Source organism: Camellia sinensis, chromosome 5 (genome assembly GCF_055761805.1).
Source record: "Camellia sinensis isolate YWXY chromosome 5, ASM5576180v1, whole genome shotgun sequence".
Lineage (NCBI taxonomy): Eukaryota > Viridiplantae > Streptophyta > Magnoliopsida > Ericales > Theaceae > Camellia > Camellia sinensis.
Genome location: NC_138965.1, coordinates 124,090,835 through 124,111,498, shown reverse-complemented (window position 1 = coordinate 124,111,498; position 20,664 = coordinate 124,090,835).

Below are 20,664 nucleotides of genomic sequence, written 5' to 3'. Positions count from 1 at the left end.
CCTACGCTCGAGCATGACCCCTGTTTTCTAAAAATTCTGGAAATGCTTTTTCAAGTGCATCTTTGCATCCTCGTCCCATTCTAGGCATTTTTAGGCCTAGTTTAAGACGTCTTATTGAGGATATAGATGTAGAACCACACCGAGGCATATTAGAGATTAAGTTATTATCTTTCCCAACTGTGTAGCTTAGTGTGTGTTCAATCTGTAAACTGTGTAGGGTTGGCGACTGAGGACGCGTTCTAGCCTTACCGTAGCCCAGAACTCTGTGAGTAACAACTATGTAAAGATACGTTCAAAATGATTATCTTCTGAACAATTGAACCGTACTGCTTTCTGAACTGATACTGTTAATTGAATGAATGTATATCCTATATTCTGAACTGTATTGTGGCATCCTTAGCAACTACTCTTTACTGTTACTGCTACAGAGATCTCTGTCAGTTTCCTCGTTGGAACCATTACTGTTACTGACTGATGGCCATCATTTACTGCTCGGTCTTTTTAAGACCTACTGTTTACTGTACTGTTATGCTAATGGATGTACCACATATGACTGTATCGACTGAACGACTGAAATACTGATTTAACGAACTGTTTTCATTACTGTAAGGACATTCATTCTTAACCTCTTTACGCATTGTGTTATTCACTGGGCTTTAGCTCACTGTTCATATATATATGTAGGTGTGCAGGCACCAGACCGCTGCTAGAAGCGTCGGGGTAAACTCCAGTTTTGTCAAGCCAACCGTTGTGCCTCACTGCGAGGTTCCGAGCCTGTCAAGCTACGGCTTAGGGGTGTTTTTAAATTCCCCGTCTGTCTCTGTATCTGTCCTGTTCGACTGTATGGACTGTTACTGTACTGTTTGATAGGGATTAGGTCCCTAAACTGAGGCCAAGTTTGGCAACTCAAAAATAATCCATCTTTTTATCTTTTTATCTTTTTTCCATCACATCACCTCTCTATTTTTCTACACATCTTTTCATAAAAAGACAAAAAGTACACTTATTTAGGTCATCCCAAACAACCCCTGAATGACCGTATATATGTACATACTGTTTTGTCTGACTGTATATATTTGAATGAAAAGTCTTTTTGGCATACAAACTGTCACAGCTCATTGGACATTGTTTATTTACTGTATTGGCTTCCGCCAGCCTCTGTACTCTATATTACTGTATTACTATTAAGCAGGCCTTCGGTAATCTCGGATTACTGGCCGGTTACGGTGCTAAACCCATAGGGGCAGGTTTGGGTCGTGACAGAGTGGTATCATAGCGATACTTACCACGAGTTATACCGCACACACGTGTCCAAATGAACTATAGGATGTCCTAGAAAAGTGATTAGGGCATTACATGAGCATGATAAATGTGTGATATGACTGACTGAATATATGCTAAAGTATGAACCTGTGTAAACAATGACTGTCTATATTGATAATTGTTACAACTGCTTATAGTGAAATGGATAATGCAAACACTGCAACTGAATCCTCATCATCTGAGGCCAGAATGGCCAGACTGGAACGGATGATGGAACTGATAACTGAAAGATTAGACCAGTAACAGAATCAATAGCCCCCACCTCCTCCTCCGGCTGTACCGGAACAGAATACTAACGTTAATGATGGGGACATAATTGCTCTCACCCACAAGTTCAGCAAAATGAAACCGCCCTCCTTTCAGGGAGGTCTTGAGCCGTTAAAGGCTGAAGCATGGGTTCTTGAGACTGAAAAATTATTTGAGGTTTTTCCGTGCTCTGAAGCACATAAAGTGCTATTGGCCACCTTTACTCTACAAGAAGAAGCTAGAAGGTGGTGGATGCTTATCTGTAATGAAAATACAGTTATAACTTGCGCTCAATTCAAAGGAGCCTTCTTCGAAAAGTATTTCCCTCAGTGTGTCAGGGATAGAAAAGTAACTGAGTTTGAACAGCTGAGATAGGGCACAATGTCTGTTGCTGAATATGAAACAAAATTCATCGAACTTGCTAGATATGCACCACACATGGTGGACACCGAGTACAAGAAGGCCAGGAAGTTCGAAGGTGGCCTTAATGTTGCAATTCTCGACAGAATTAATGTTCTGAAGCTACCAAACTATGTAAATGTTCTTAATCGAGCCTTGATGGCTGAATCGAACATCGAGGCACTGAAAACTGAAACACCAGCGTCTGAATGGCGTGGGAAAAGGCAGGGTTTCAAATTCAAGAAAGGCAAACATAACCCAGTGAACAAGAAACAGAATACGGGGTCAACAACTAGCCCCAGCCAGGGAAGTGGTTTCATACCACCCTGTTCTGAGTGTGGGAAGAAGCACAAAGGGGTTTGTTACAAAATATCTGGAGCTTGTTACAGGTGTGGCAAGGTGGGCCACATGGTTAAAGACTGCCCCCTCTGCTCCACAAACCAGTAGTAAAGCTACACCAAACGTGGCAGCCTCAACTGTTGCACCAAAACCGAACCCCAAAGCTACCGGGAAAGAGCCCATGAGGCAGGGCCGAGTGTTTGCCCTAGTACCGGGAGACGTGCAGAATACCGAGATCGCTGTGTCAGGTATTCTCTATTTGCACCCAAAATGCTTATGTATTGATTGATTCGGGGTCTACGCATTCATATGTGTCGCATGCTTTTTCGCGAAAACCGAATAGACCATTAGAACCCATGAATTATCTGTTAGCTGTATCATCACCCATTGGGGAATCTATGACCTGTGCATATATGTACCCTGCTTGTGAAATTATTGTTGGTGAAGCACATTTGTTTATTGACTTACTGCCTCTGAACATTGATCATTTTGATGTAATATTGGGAATGAACTGGTTAACAAAATACCATACTACCATAGACTGTGTAACGAAACAAGTAGTTTTCCGTCCACCGGGTTTACCCGAATTTGTGTTTAATGGGGTCGGAGTAGTATCTCCTCCGTATTTGATTTCATCTGTGAAGGCTGTTAAATTGATTAGAAAGGGGTGTAAGGGATATCTGTGTTCTGTATTGGCTGTATCTACTGATGATGATGCTAACGTGAACAGTATTCCTATAGTTAGAGAATTTCCAGATGTTTTCCCAGATAATCTGCCAGGGGATTTGACTGACAGAGAGATTGAATTCACCGTTGATGTGATTCCGGGAACGCATCCAGTATCTAAAGCTCCTTACCGAATGGCTCCAACTGAACTGAAGGAATTGAAAGTGCAATTGCAGGAACTGTTAGATAAGAAGTTCATCAGACCTAGCACTTCCCCTTGGGGTGCTCCTGTTTTATTTGTGAAGAAGAAAGACAGCTCACTGAGACTGTGCATTGACTACCGTGAACTGAACAAGGTAACTGTGAAAAATAAATACCCATTGCCACGTATTGATGACTTATTCGATCAGTTACAGGGTGCTCAAGTGTTTTCTAAGATCGATCTCAGATCTGGATACCATCAGTTGAAAGTTAAACCAGAAGACATTGATAAAACTGCTTTTCGAACGAGGTATGGACATTACGAATTTTTAGTTATGCCTTTCAGAGTTACCAATGCACCTGATGCATTCATGGACCTCATGAACAGAATCTTTAAACCGTACCTTGAAGACTTTATTGTTGTATTCATTGATGACATACTGATTTACTCCAAAAGTATAGAATAACATGAACATCATCTGAGACTTGTCCTACAGACCCTAAGAGAACAGAAACTATATGCTAAATTGTCTAAAAGTGAATTCTGGCTTGATCATGTTATGTTTTTGGGGCATGTTGTTAGCAAAGATGGAATTTCTGTTGATCTGTAGAAAATTTAAGCTATAGTGAACTGGCCTAGACCAATAAATGTGACAGAAGTTCGAAGCTTTTTGGGACTAGCCGGGTATTACAAAAGATTTGTCAAAGACTTCTCCAAAATTTCCATACCATTAACTCAACTGACACAGAGGGGGATGTCATTTGACTGGACTGACCAAAGGGAATCAGCTTTCCAAGAGTTGAAGACTCGACTCGTGACTACACCAGTTCTTACCTTACCTTCAGGTACGGACGGTTATACCATATTTAGTGATGCTTCTCATAAGAGTTTGGGGTGTGTTGTAATGCAGAATGGGAGAGTAATTGCCTATGCTTCCCGACAATTGAGACCGCATGAAAAGAACTACCAGACCCATGATCTGGAACTTGCGGCAGTAGTATTTGCACTAAAAATCTGGCGTCACTACCTTTATGGGGCGACGTGTGAAGTATATACCGACCATAAGAGTCTGAAATATTTCTTCACACAGAAAGAACTGAACATGAGACAGCGGAGATGGCTAGAACTGATTAAAGACTATGACCAACAGATTTTGTACATCCGGGAAAAGCCAACACCGTTGCTGATGCACTGAGTCGGGAATCGACTGGAAATTTAGCCTGTTTGCTTACCGGGCGGAAAGAGTTGCTTTGTGACCTTGAAAAATCTGAAATTGAAATTGTTGTACGAGAACAAGGTGGAACCTTAGCTTCTATTTCTGCTCAACCGGCATTGATTGAAGAGATTAAAGAGAAACAGCAATTGGATGACTTCTTGAAGAAGATCATCGAAGAAAGGGAATCTAAACCAAGACCGGGTTTCAAATTTGAAAGTAATGTACTGAAATTTCAAGAAAGACTGTGCGTACCAAATGATTATGAATTAAAAAGAAGAGTTCTGCAAGAGGGCCACAATTCAAAATTTTCTATCCATCCAGGGAATACGAAAATGTATCAAGATCTGAAACTGAATTTCTAGTGGCTGGGAATGAAGAAAGAAATTGCCGATTTTGTATCAAAATGTCTTCATTGCCAACAAGTCAAAGCCGAACATCAACGACCCGCAGGCTTATTGCAGCCCTTACCGATACCGGAGTGGAAATGGGAACATATTACCATGGACTTTATCGTTAGATTACCTCGCTCTAGTAAAGGTATGGACTCAATTTGGGTTATTGTTGATAGACTCACTAAATCTGCTCACTTCTTACCTGTTAAGACAATTTATAACGCGGACAAATTGGTTATACTCTATATTGATGAAATTGTTAGACTACATGGAGTGCCTATGTCCATTGTTTCTGACAGGGATTCGAAGTTTACGTTGAGATTTTGGAAAAGCTTACAGACTGCATTGGGAACTGAATTGAGACTGAGTAGTGCTTATCATCCTCAGACCGATGGCCAGTCAGAAAGAACCATCCAGACTCTGGAGGATTTACTAAGAATGTGTGTCCTTGATTTTCAGGGAAACTGGGAAAGCCATTTTCCATTGGCTGAATTCGCCTACAACAACAGCTACTATTCAAGTATTGGTATGGCGCCTTTCGAGACATTGTATGGCAGAAAATGTAGATCTCCGATTTGCTGGGCAGAAGTTGGAGATGGGCCTTTGCTTGGGCCCGAGATTGTTTATGAAACAACTGAGAAAGTGAAACTAATACAACAGAGACTGAAAACTGCGCAGAGCAGACAGAAGAGTTATGCCGATGTTAGAAGACGAGACAGAGAGTATGAAGTGGGTGATCACATTTTTGTGAAAGTAACACCGATGAAAGGCCAGACTCATTTTGGAGTCAAAGGCAAGTTAGCGCCGAGATATGTCGGACCGTACGAGATTATTGAGAAAATCAATCCGATGGCGTATCAAGTTGCGTTTCCTCCTAAAATTGAGCATATGCACAACGTCTTCCACATATCTATGTTGAGGGATTACCTCCGGGATCCTTTTCATGTGATAAAGCCTACTCGTGTAGTGCTGAGTGATGACTACACTTACGAGGAACGGCCCATACAGATTGTAAACAGACGGATCAAGAAGTTGAGAAATAAAGAGATCCTACTAGTGAAAGTCGACTGGCAAAACCATGGTGGCATGTATGCCACTTGGGAAAGGGAAGATGACATTGCTAAAAGATATCCTGAACTGTTCCCACTGAACGTTTTCTTCCCAAATGAAGGTAACTCGAGTTTAGAGGACTAAACTCTTTTTGAGGAGGGGAGACTGTAACAACCCTCGTCACTGTTTACCGAATAACCACTGATTACCGCTAAACTGAAACTGATTATGAGTGATAAGTGAACTGAATAAACTATTGAACTGACTGACTGAAATTGAAACTGAATTGACTGAGTATATCTGTTCAATTGTATGTCTATCTGTTTGTGTTTTATGTTCAAATTTGCGAATTGAAGGCCTTGTCGGCGGCCGAAATGGAAACCGATTAGTGTTTTATGATCATCGTGATTAATGTGATTTTATGGTGTAATTACCTAAAAACTGATTAGGTATGATTAAATTAGATTAAAATAAGTTGCATTGCATAGTTGGCCTTATTTACCATTTTGCCACTCTTAGTGGCCCACTACATGAGCCATGTTTGAGACTTATTATATACTTAGGCAACTCTTCATCAGCTCATTTTCATTGTTTGCCGACCAAGAGAGTTAGAGGGAGAGAAATTGAGTTCTAGATTGTGTTTTGTTTGGAAATTGAGAAATTGTAAAAGAGGTTGCATGTTTGAGCTCCCTTCTTGGACTACAAGACCTAAGGCAGATCATTGACCTTCTTTATTGTGTATTTGAGTTTATTCTTGCATGAGTAATGGGTCTTTAGTGATTTAAGGCATGAATTGGTTCAATAGTGTTGAATTGAAGCTTAATCTTTGCATGCATGGCTTACTCTTGCATTTTTGAGGTTGTTCTTCATGGATTTTTGCATGCATGTCCATGTTAATGCTTAGGACCATGTTTTCACCTTGTCTTTGAAAGAATTGGCTCATTAGAGCATGAAATTGAAGCTTGAAATGGTTTAAATTCATGCATGTTTGCATGTTCTTCATATTCATGGAAATTGGTTTGAATTGGATTTATTTGAAACACCCTTGGGCTTTGATTTTACAAATTGAGCTTTGAATCATGTTAAAGTATGAGTTTTGATTTGTTTTCTGGACAATTGGCCCAAGAGGATCGAAATTTATGGTTTAAAACTTGGTTTTGAGCTTGAGGTTCAAATCTGGAATTTCCAGAATTTGGACTCACGCTCGAGCGGGGTGACTGGCGCTCGAGCGTGGAAATCATGCTCCCAGCATTTTGTTCTGTTTTGCAGTCCGCTCGAGCAGAATAATTGACGCTCGAACGAGACATTGTGTCTCATGCTCGAGCGGGTGCCGAGCACCCAATCGAGCGTGATTTTCGCCTATCCAGCACTTTTAACTTTTTTGCAGAACGCTCGAGCCGGTAAATCTATGCTCGAGCGGAAACCTTTGTCTGCATGTCCGCTCGAGCGGATTAACCTACGCTCGAGCCTGACCCCTGTTTTCTGAAAAATCTAGAAATGCTTTTTCAAGTGCATCTTTGCATCCTCGTCCCATTCTAGGCGTTTTTAGGCCTAGTTTAAGACGTCTTATTGAGGATATAGATGTAGAACCACACCGAGGCATATTAGGGATTAAGTTATTATCTTTCCCAACTGTGTAGCTTAGTGTGTGTTCAATCTATAAACTGTGTAGGGTTGGCGACTGAGGACGCGTTCTAGCCTTACCGTAGCCCAGAACTCTGTGAGTAACAACTGTGTAAAGATACGTTCAAAATGATTATCTTCTGAACAATTGAACCATACTGCTTTCTAAACTGATACTGTTAATTGAATGAATGTATGTCCTATATTCTGAACTGTATTGTGGCATCCTTAGCAACTACTGTTTATTGTTACTGCTACAGAGATCTCTGTCGGTTTCCTCGTTGGAACCACTACTGTTACTGATTGATGGCCATCATTTACTGCTAGGTCTTTTTAAGACCTACTGTTTACTGTACTGTTATGCTAATGGATGTACCACATATGACTGTATCGACTGAACGACTGAAACACTGATTTAATGAACTGTTTTCATTACTGTAAGGACATTCATTCTTAACCTCTTTATGCATTGTGTTATTCACTGGGCTTTAGCTCACTGTTCATATATATATGTAGGTGTGCAGGCACCAGATCGCAGCTAGAAGCCTCGGGGTAAACTCCAGTTTTGTCAAGCCAACCGTTGTGCCTCATGCGAGGTTCCGAGCCTGTCAAGCTACGGCTTAGGGGTGTTTTTAAATTCCCCGTCTGTCTCTGTATCTGTCCTGTTCGACTGTATAGACTGTTACTGTACTGTTTGATAGGGATTAGGTCCCTGAACTGAATGACCGTATATATGTACATACTGTTTTGTCTGACTGTATATATTTGAATGAAAAGTCTTTTTGGCATACAGACTATCACAGCTCATTGGACATTGTTTATTTCCTGTATTGGCTTCCGCTAGCCCCTATACTCTGTATTACTGTATTACTATTAAGCAGGCCTTTGCTAATCTCGGATTACTGGCCGGTTACGGTGCTAAACCCATAGGGGCGGGTTTGGGTCGTGACACTTAGTCAAAAATGATTGAAATTGGGGTGCCGTGCAAACAAATAATTTCCTTGATGTATAAAGTGACGAACATATTAAGAGAGCACATGATTTTGATTGGCAGAAAATACACCGACTTCGTCAATCGGTTTACTATAACCCATATTGCATCATTCTTCGAAAATGACTGTGGTAGGTCGACCTCGAAGTCCATAGTGACGTACTCCCATTTCCATTTAGGAATAGGGAGTGGTTGCAACAGTCTTGCAGGTCTCTGATGTTCTACTTTAACACGCTGACAATGTAGACATTTGGAGACATGGCTTGCTATGTCTCTTTTCATTCCTGTCCACCAGTAGTGTTCCTTCAGATCCTGGTACATCTTTGTGTTGCCAAGGTGGACTGCAAATCTCGAGCTATGAGCTTCCACCAGTATCGTCTTTTTGAGTTCTGGAATGTCGGGTACGCAAATTCGATTTCAAAATTTTAGCATCCCATTGCTTAAAGTGAAATTAGGATCAGGTGTACTTCTTTGCACCTCGTACTTTTCTTCAAAAGGTTATCTTCACATTGGCATGCTCTAATTTCTTCAATCAAGGTAGGTTCCACGGTTATGTTGGCGAGCAAACCATTGATCTTGTAGGAAACGAGAGTATATGCCAAACTTCTGGTCGTCTTTCGGCTCAGTGTGTCAACCTGTGATACCCCTGTTCCGTATTATGCTAATTTATCCTCCTTATGCATATGATTATGTGTTTGTTATGATTTTGAGTGCCATTTATATGAATATATGTGGTTTTGAATTTCTATCTGTTCACCGTACGAATATCTGTTGGATTATCTGCTTCAGAATTTAAATTGAAGGCCTTAACGTCCACGAAACCCGAAATTGATTACGCCATTGTGATTAGCGTAATTTTTAAAGCCTACAGTGAAATTTAATTGGAAATTGATTTGGATCAAATTAATTAGATTAAATTAATGTATTAAGTGCCCAATTGTTTTATATTAAAATAATGTGTTGAGTGGGGGCCTTAATACACTCTCTTTTCATTCTTTTGAACTCAAAAACCTGAGGGATACAATTGTGAGAGAGAGAGGGGCCGGCCATAGAGTGAGAGGGGGGAGAAATTGTGCAATTTTGGCTCAAAGCTTGGAAACCTTGAAGATTTCCCAAGAATTTGTTATAGATTGTGAGAATCAAAGCTCCTAGGTGAGTATTTCATGGATTGTAGTTTGTAATTTTGTGTATTCAAGCTAGTTGGGTAATCAAGAGTAAGTTTGGCATGAAATTAAGTTGATTTTCTTGAAATTAAAGCCAATAAATGCATGCATGTATATAATTGTCTTGAATTTGCATAATTGAGCTTGAATTACATGACTCATGTTAAATGTTGGTTGAAATCCATGTATTTGACCATCTTTTCATCATATGGGGTGAGAATGAGGGTTATATGTCACATGCATGTACAATCCATGGGAGTAAAAGCTTTGAATGCATGAAGTTGTTATGTTAGTGATGAATTAGTGGAAAATGAGCCATGCATGGATTTGATTTATGAAATTGAGCTTCAAAATGTTGTAATTTAGTGTTTGTATCATGTTAGCACACATATATATATGAAGTTTGAGCCAAAATCATGCATTTGGAGCCTTTGAATTCAAAGTTGGAGCTCAAGAACACATTCTGGATTTTCCAGAAATTTGATGTCCGCTCGAGCGGGGAAACCACCGCTCGAGCGTGAATTTCGTGCTCCCAGTATTTTTGTGCAGGCATGATGTCTGCTCGAGTGGAGAGCTATGTAGGATGGACTTCCGCTCGAGCGCCAGAATGAACGCTCGAGCGTAAAAATGACATAACCAGTACTTTTGCAGACCTCATAGGTCCGCTCGAGCAGGAAAGTCCACGCTTGAGCGGGGACCCTTTTTCTGAAAATTTTGTATGGTCGTTCTGTGTTTCGTTTTCCGTTCTTTTCAATTGCAAGCACTCTTAGGCATGCATTATGTATTGTAATTGAGTTAAAGAGATAAGAATGAAGCCTAAAGAGGAATATGTGAATTAAAGAATGGATTGAATCGTTTGTGACCCATATGTGTTATATGATGTGTAGGGTCAAGCTCCAGAGCAAATCCACAAGCCGATCACTTTGAGTAATATCTGATATCTGAAATATGTTGTTGTCCAAATTGCTTACTTCTATGTAAGTTTTATAAGTTCATTGATTCGTTTGGTGGACAATGGTTGTTATACTAAATGAATGGGCGAAAGGCCGTTTTGATAAGAACGAATGAAGGGGCCGAAGGCCATTTTGAGATGAATGATTGGGCCGAAGGCCGATTGACATAAATGGTTGGGCCAAAGGCCGTTTTGACGCAAATGAAAGTTTCACATGCATGAATGGGCTAGAGGCCAGTTTGACATGCATGAATGGGCCAGAGGCCAGTTTGACATGAATGAAAGTTTGAAAGGCCTAAAGGCCAGTTTGATATGAAAGTTTGAAAGGCCTAAAGGCCAGTTTGATATGGAAGTTTGAAAAGGCCAAAGGCCAGTTTGACACGATTAACAATTTGACACGAATAACAGTTTGACACTAATGAATTGGGCTCAAGGCCTATGGTGTGTTTGGAACCGCAGTTACTTAACTTACATATGTCTACGTATGTATGTATTAGTAGAAATATAAATTGGACCCAAGGCCATTTGATGTATATTGTACCAATGTATATTCTTTATTTGATATTATTCACTAGGCTTTCGCTCTCGCTCATTCATGTGTTTGTAGGTGAGCCAAGAGAAGTCCAAACCCAATCCCAATGAAGTCTGTATGGAACAACTAAGGTTTTGAAGAGTCAGCCCTTGCGTCTCACGCACGAGACATGTCTTCGCCCTTCTGCCATTCTATGTTATTTTGTCATGTTGGCGAGGACTTTGGTGTACGTCTGTATATAGCTTTGTTTTGGCTGACTTAGAATTGAATGATCCTCTCTGTATAGAACTTTATGTTACTATACTTTCTGTTGTGAGTTATTAACATATGTATGTATAGAATGTTATGATGTGCATATAAGCACGACTCTATGGACAAAGTTTTAAATTTGCTTCCGTTTGGACCCTTAACTCTGATGAGTTTTGTTTGGTTTGATTTGAGGCCGTAGGTAATCTCGTGATTATTGGCCGGTTATGGCCTTAACCCATAGGGGCAGGTTCGGGTCGTGACAGAGTGGTATCAGAGCACGAATTAATAACTCACACACTTGTCCAAAAGAGCAATAAGCGTCTAGAGAAGATCTATGATGCATTCATATGATAAGTATCAATTTGGAAGCATCGAGAATACGCCTAACTGTTTTGATATGAACGATTATGTGCTATAAGTTTGCGAATTGCTTGCATTGCAAAATATTTGACTATGTATGCTCTTTAGTATATGCATACCTGTGAATCTTTGGTATAAAGCATAATGCAAGTTTCATCAAATGTTGAAAACATGTAATTATATGAGATATGAATTGTTGCACTAATGTGTATAACGAGTTGTTTTGTTATAATGCACATACATGAACATATGAATCATGAAAAGTTGCCTATGTGCATTCGACTTTGCAAATGGGTGTCTATGTGAAATATGAACGAGCAATGCTAGGTATCATGAAAAAACTTTCATGAAAATGATCATGAAAGATTTATGACCTTTGGATTACACTTAAAATAAAACACCACACACTAATCAAGGTAATCCAAGGGTCATAAATTTTTCATGATCAGTTTCATGAAAGTTTTTTCATGATCCCTATCTTTTCTCAATATGAACACGATTTGAGTATATAACTACTTAGTAAATGTTCAGCATGTGATATCTGATAAGTGTGCAATCATCTGTTACATATGTGATTAACTGTGCCTATGTGCGAATGTACGCATGTGTATCTGTGTTTAATTTTGTATCGGGCATTCCAGTGTTTGGCAAGGCTCAATAAGAATTTGTGTAGAACACGGATAAAGTAAAGGCGTACGAGTTGGCAGACTCTTCCATAGCCCGATTTGATAGACTAGAAAGAATAGTACAAGAAATGACAGAGATTTTGAGACAACAACGCCAGTTGCCGCTACGGCAAGAACCTTTGCCACCACCAGTGTAAGAAACATTGAGGAGTTTGTTATCAGATTTCTGGGGTTTGTTATAGGTGTGGTGAAATGGACCGTATGGTAAGTAACTAACCCCGGGCTGGACAAAATGTGAACAAATGTTCTGCCTCAGTTAGATCCGTACCAATGGTAGGAATTGCTAATCAGGATAGAGCAATCATACTCATCCTAGAAAGCGCTCAAAATACTGCGACCGTTATCCCAGGTATCTATACTGTTTATAAACGAATGCTTATGTGTTGATTGATTCTGAATTAGTACATGTGTACATCTTTGCTTGGGCTATTATTTGATTCGTATCGGCATATTTTTTCGTATCTACTGCATGTGTATCTAGATTGATTAGACCCACAAGATCAAGACCATATTCATTAGATGTATATGTTCCATTTGGGAAATTTGTGAAACATGTGTTGGGATATGGAATAACTCTGCACATGCACATGTACATCTAAACCTATGCTCGGGGTGATTTGTTATATTACTACCTTCATTGACTAAACCACTGGGATTGTGACTCTATAATTGTGAGACCATGTATTCTGATTGGTAGAAAATTGACTGGACTATGTGACTATATTAAGCTTGACTCGTCAACCTATGTTTTGTGACTGATTTGGAACCTCTGCGTGACAAATCCTATGTTATGTGTAATCGAAGAACTCTGTTTAATGTGTTACTGTGTACCATGCACTTGCATCTAAGACTTATTTGAGAACTACTATATTGATTATGATACATACCTCCTGATATGAACAACTGTATGCTTATGTAACTACACCTGAACTTATGTGGACAATGCTATATTGTACATGACTTGAAATACTTTGATATGAACAGATGTGATGAATGACACCGATATGACTCTGAGGACTATTGAACTTAGAACAGTTGGGAAACTATCAACCATGTACCTAAGCAAACGAAGTATGCCTTACAGAACCAAATGTACCCTATTTGACAAAATTTTTATCTAATTTTCTCCGATAGAACCTTTGTCTGATTTGGCTTGGTAGAACCCTCATTGGATATAATTTGATAGGACCTTTGTTTGACTTAAATTGGCAAGACCTTTGCTTGGATTGATCGATAAGACCCTCTATCTAATCTGATTTTGTAAAAAGGGGATTAAGAATCGTGTATAAATAAATGGCCAGATTATTCTTGGCAGAAAAACTGATAAACCCAAAACTTGAATCCGTTTGGAGTACTTGACTTATTTGAAAGACCTTTTGTGGGCTATCAACAGACCGATCTAACTATGAACACTATGAAGAACCGACCTATAGTTGTTAGAGACATACGTGTTACAAGTGAACGAGATTGAGCAAATCCAGTGATTGAGAGTTTTATGGAACAATGCTTGTATATTGTCACATTCTTGTTTGTTTGATGCTATGGGAACCGATGGCGGCAGATTGATTTGACTATAAGCAGTACTGAACATTTATCCTTGACTGATCAGAATATGTTTTGTATAGGAAAGTAGTTGCTTCAGTGTTATCGGATTTTGGGAAATCAGGTTATGGTGAGTGGTATTATGTTTGTTTTGATGACATTCTTGGGGCGTCCTTTCATGCTAGGGGACGTTAAGCCTATGTAGCATCTTTGTTGAGATATCTCTTTTGCCACCGACGGTTTTGTACGGGTGGGTTTGTTTAATCAATCTCGAGTCAGCCACCGACGGTCGTGAACGAGTGTGCTTTGATTCCAAGACGATTATTCCTTTGTTTTGTCCGAAATGTCATCCTTTGGTATTATGTGGATGTTATTAGTATCAAAGGAGCTTTGAAAAGCCCTGATTATCCGAAAGAGTGTGAATTCAGTACGCTCTGTGTAAATAACTGCTCAGTGCCATTATATTCTGTAATTGGGGCTCTGGGGATGTGTAAATTGTGCTTAATATGTGATTGACTCCTTTGATATTGTCCTTAACATCATGGGGGACTAATATATGAATTGCCTTCTGCTTTTGGTGACTATGAGGTAGTGTGGAAAGACTCGAAGGAATAGGGAATTGAATGTTGAACCGAATTGTAAACTGTAAACTGTTGAATGAATTGAGAACATGTGTATTATGTTAGAAGTCGACTGCCTCGATGTTATTGTGCTTTACAATTGGTACTATGGGGATATATGAGTTACGTATGTTGTGTGGTTGAGTGCTTCGTTGTTATCTTTGTTGACTCGAGAATCAGTGCCTGGATCCGCTTTAAATTCCCGTAGACTTTTGATTGACCTTGAATAACTGTGATGAGTCATTGGACTAAACATCGAATCGGATTGTGAACTACGAAATTATTGAAGAATGAATTAAACTTTTGTGACAAGGGAATAGACCGAACTCCTATGGTAAAGTTAGTTGGCATTTGAGATAAAAATGTTGACGACTGACTGTGAAGAAGGAAATTGTTGAATTGTGTCTAAATATTGTTCGGTGCCAATAGGTCGAAGCTGAATATCAGATAGTGGCAGAACTACTTCCACCTTTCTCTATTTTGGAATGGAAATAAGAATGTGTGGCTATGAATTTCATTGTGAAGCTACCTTGAACACTCAAGGTATAAGTCCCGTTTGGGTTACTGTATGTAGAATTACTAAGTTTGCTCATATCCTCCCTGTAAAATCTTCGTATGACACTTATAGACCAGCCACTGGTTACATCGATAAAATTTCTTGTTTGTATGGGGTCCTAGTATCTATTGTTTTAGACATGAATCCCAAATGTGCCCGAATCCTGATAAGCCTTCAAGGGATAATGGGGACTGGATTGCGATTCGATGCTGCTTGCCGTCCGAAAATCGATGTATAACTAGAAAGAACTTTTGGGAGAAAGGCCCCAAATACATTCAGTAGATCCTTCAGGGAATTTGGAAAGTCTATTCGTTGTTGGCAGACTCTACTTACAACCACAGCTTACACTCTAGTTTCGGTATGGCACCATACAAGCCTTCTATGGAAGAAAAGGTAAGTCTCAGACTGATTGAGAACTGAGTGTTGCTTGCTTTTGAGACTAAGTAAATGGCTATCAAAAGGGGTTGGAACCGTTGAATGAAAAGTGTTCTGAATTGTGTTCGATTAAAGGTAAAATAAGTTTGGAGGACCAAACATCCTAAAGGGGGGAAGACTGTGATACCCATGCTCCGTATTATGCTAATTTATCCTCCTTATGCATATGATTATGTGTTTGTTATGATTTTGAGTGTCATTTATATGAATATATGTGGTTTTGAATTTCTATCTGTTCACCGTAGGAATATCTGTTGGATTATCTGTTTCGGAATTTAAATTGAAGGCCTTATCGGCCACGAAACCCGAAATTGATTACGCCATTGTGATTACCGTAATTTTTAGAGCCTACGGTGAAATTTAACTGGAAATTGATTGATCAAATTAACTAGATTAAATTAATGTATTAAGTGCCCAATTGTTTTATATTAAAATAATGTGTTGAGTGGGGGCCTTAATACACTCTCCTTTCATTCTTTTGAACTCAAAAACCTGAGGGATACAATTGTGAGAGAGAGAGAGGCTGACCATAGAGTGAGCGGGGGGAGAAATTATGCAATTTTGGCTCAAAGCTTGGAAACCTTGAAGATTTCCCAAGAATTTGTTATGGATTGTGAGAATCAAAGCTCCAAGGTGAGTATTTCATGGATTGTAGTTTGTAATTTTGTGTATTCAAGCTAGTTGGGTAATCAAGAGTAAGTTTGGCATGAAATTAAGTTGATTTTGTTGAAATTAAAGCCAATAGATGCATGCATGTATATAATTGTCTTGAATTTGCATAATTGAGCTTGAATTACATGACTCATCGTAAATTTTGGTTGAAATCCATGTATTTGACCATCTTTTCATCATATGGGCTGAGAATGAGGGTTATATGTCGCATGCATGTACAATCCATGGGAGTAGAAGCTTTGAATACATGTAGTTGTTATTTTAGTGATGAATTTGGTGGAAAACAAGCCATGCATGGATTTGATTTATGAAATTGAGCTTCAAAATGTTGTAATTTAGTGTTTGTATCATGTTAGCACACATATATATATGAAGTTTGGGCCAAAATCATGCATTTGGAGCCTTTGAATTCGAAGTTGGAGCTCAAGAACACATTCTAGATTTTCCAGAAATTTGATGTCCGCTCGAGCGGGGAAACCGCCGCTCGAGCGTGAATTTCGTGCTCCCAGTATTTTTGTGCAGGCATGATGTCCGCTCGAGCGGGGAGCTATGTAGGATGGACTTCCGCTCGAGCGCCAGAATGCACGCTCGAGCATAAAAATGACATAACCAGTACTTTTGCAGACCTCATGGGTCCGCTCGAGCGGGGAAGTCCATGCTTGAGCGGGGACCCTGTTTCTGAAAATTTTGAATGATCGTTCTGTGTTTCGTTTTCCGTTCTTTTCGCTTGCAAGCACTCTTAGGCGTGCATTAAGCATTGTAATTGAGTTAAAGAGATAAGAATGAAGCCTAAAGAGGAATATGTGAATTAAAGAATGGATTGAATCGTTTGTGACCCATATGTGTTATATGATGTGTAGGGTCAAGCTCCAGGGCAAATCCACAAGTCGAGCACTGTGAGTAATATCTGATATCTGAAATATGCTGTTGTCCAAAGTGCTTACTTCTATGTAAGTTTTATAAGTTCATTGATTCGTTTGGTGGACAATGGTTGTTATACTAAATGAATGGGCGAAAGGCCGTTTTGATAAGAACGAATGAAGGGGCCGAAGGCCGTTTTGAGATGAATGACTGGGCCAAAGGCCGATTGACATAAATGATTGGGCCGAAGGCCGATTGACATAAATGGTTGGGCCAAAGGCCATTTTGACGCAAATGAAAGTTTGACATGCATGAATGGGCCAGAGGCCAGTTTGACATGCATGAATGGGCCAGAGGCCAGTTTGACATGAATGAAAGTTTGAAAGGCCTAAAAGCCAGTTTGATATGAAAGTTTGAATGGCCTAAAGGCCAGTTTGATATGGAAGTGTGAAAAGGCCAAAGGCCAGTTTGACACGATTAACAGTTTGACCCGAATAACAGTTTGACTCTAACGAATTGGGCTCAAGGCCGTATGGTGTGTTTGGAACCGCAGTTACTTAACTTACATATGTTTACGTATGTATGTATTAGTAGAAATATAAATTGGGCACAAGGCCGTTTGATGTATATTGTTCCAATGTATATTCTTTATTTGATATTATTCATTGGGCTTTCGCTCACGCTCATTCATGTGTTTGTAGGTGAACCAAGAGAAGTCCAAACCCAATCCCAGTGAAGTCTGTATGGAACAACTAAGGTTTTGAAGAGTCAGCCCTTGCGTCTCACATACAAGACACGTCTTCGTCCTTCTGCCATTCTATGTTATTTTGTCATGTTGGCGAGGACTTTGGTGTACGTCTATATGTAGCTTTGTTTTGACTGAGTTAGAATTGAATGATCCTGTCTGTATAGAACTTTATGTTACTATACTTTCTGTTATGAGTTATTAACATATGTATGTATGGAATGTTATGATGTGCATATAAGCACTGCTCTATGGACAAAGTTTTAAATTTGCTTCCGTTTGGCCCCTTTACTCTGATGAGTTTTGTTTGGTTTGATTTGAGGCCATAGATAATCTCGTGATTACTGGCCGGTTATGGCCTTAACCCATAGGGGCAGGTTCGGGTCGTGACACAACCACCACGTTTGCTTTGCCTGGATGGTGATGGATCTCTACATCATTGTCTTTCATAAATTCTAGCCACTGTCGTTGCCTCATATTCAGTTATTTCTGTGTAAACAGATATTTAAGACTTTTATGATTAGTGTAAATCTCACAGGTTATGCCATGGGGATAATGATGCCAGATCTTGAGGGTGAAAATTACCGCAGCCAATTCCAGATCATGAGTTGGGTAGTTCTTCTTGTGAGTCTTTAGTTGTCGCGAGGCATAAGCGTTGACTTTTCTGTTTTGCATAAGAACACAACCCAAACCATTGTATGAGGCATCACTGTAAATTACGAATCCATCTAGTCCTATAGGGAGTGCTAGTATAGGAGTTGACACAAGTCGACTTTTCAATTCTTGGAAACAACGCTCCTATTTGTCAGTTCATTCAAAGGGTGTGTTCTTCTGAGTTAGCTGGGTCAAAGGTGATGCTATTTTTGAGAAATCTTGCATGAAGCGTTGGTAATAACCAGCTAGACCTAAGAAACTTCGAATTTCTAACACATTAGTAGGTCGTGGCCAGTCTATAATTGCTGTAACTTTTTGGGGGTCAACCGAGATGCCATCTTTGTTAATGACGTGACCGAGGAAGTGTACACTAGTGATCCAAAATTCGTATTTCTTCAACTTGGCATAGAGTTTGTGATCACGCAATGTTTGCAGAACCGTTCAAGAAGAGGATGATGAACTCATCAAGACAGGGTTTGAACACCTGGTTCATGAGGTCCATGGAAGCTACTGGAGCATTTCTGACTCCAAAAGGCATGACGAGAAACTCGTAGTGCTTGTAACGGGTCCTAAAGGCAGTCTTTTCATTGCTCTTCGTTTTGACTTTTAGTTGATGGTAGCCAGAACGCAAGTCAATTTTTGAGAATACTTGGGCGCCTAGTAGTTGATCGAACAAGTCATTGATTCGTGGCAAGGGGTACTGATTCTTGATGGTGAGTTTGTTCAGCTCTCGGTAATCAACATATAACCTCATTGTGCAATCCTTTTTCTTTATGAGTAGTACTAGAGCACCCCAGGGTGAGGTACTTGGTTGAATGAAACCTTTGTCTAGGAGTTCCTGGAGTTAAGTCTTCAGTTCTTTCAATTCCGTCATTGACATGCGATAATCGGCTTTTGATACTGGTTGGGTACCAGATTGAGTTTCAATGGTGAATTCAATTTTCCGATCAACTGGGGTACCAGGTAGATCTTCAGGAAAAACATCCGGGAATTCTCGTACTATGGGAATTGCATCAACGGTGGGTGCCTATTTTTGTGTATCAATCACATAACAAATATAACTACCATAACCCTTTCTTAGAAGTCGTTGGGCTATAATGGAGGATATAATACAGGGAGGGTTGGAAACTCTGGTCCCCTCAAAGACAAGCTCGGGTTGGTTTGGTAACTTGAAGGAGACCTTTTTGGCTTTACAACCGATAGAGGCGTGGTTGGTAGCCAGCCAATCCATACCTAAGATCATATCAAAGTTCCCAATGTGGAGGGGAATCAAGTCTACATATAAGGTTTTGCCTTTTAGGGATATTGCACATGATTTGTATACATCAGCATGAAGGGCGGAATTACCAAAAGGAAAAGACATAGACAATAAATATCCTAAGGGTTCGGGTATTGATGCCAGCCTGGCAGCAAAGTGTGGTGCAACAAAAGAATGAGTTGACCTAGAGTCAATGAGGACATGGGCTAAATGACCACAGACAGAAAGTGTACCAAACACAACGTTTTTGGTAACTTCTGGTTTTCCAGGTACCAAAGCAAAAGCCCTTCCTTGGCGTTGTTGGTCCTTCCTCTCTCCTCCAGGTCCTACGGGTTTTCTAACTAGGACAGAGGGGCTGGCCGTGAGATTGGTTAGCTTTGGACAATCCCTCAGCAAGTGGCCAACTTGACCACATTTAAAGCATGCTTCCATGTCTCGATGGCATTGTCCCCAATGAGTCTTCCCACAAGTAGGGCAAGTTAGAATAGTGCCACCTCGGGGGTTGGTAGGACCTTGATTGCCTGAATTGGTTGTGCCCGCATTCACCTTTTTGGGAGGTGCAACACCGGGTCTTCTGTTGTCTCTTTCTTAGAATTGCTTCTTTTGGCTTAGTTCCCCAGAACGTGAGGCTTTAATCCCCTTTTCTACAATGCACGCCCAGTCTACCACTTCCGCATAGGTTGGCAGTTTCAAAACCTCGAGCCTATCTTTAATTTCAGCAACTAATTCTGCTTCAAATTTTCTTGTTTTTCGAGCTTCGGTGGGGATGACATATGTCGCAAACTGAGCGAGTTGTGTGAAATTGCTCTTGTATTCGGCCACCGTCATGGTTCCTTGTTTTAGATGTATGAATTTCAACGCCTTTTGTTCCCGCAACGAATCTAGGAAGTATTTTGCATAGAACACTTCCAAGAATCTTGCCCAAGTCATAA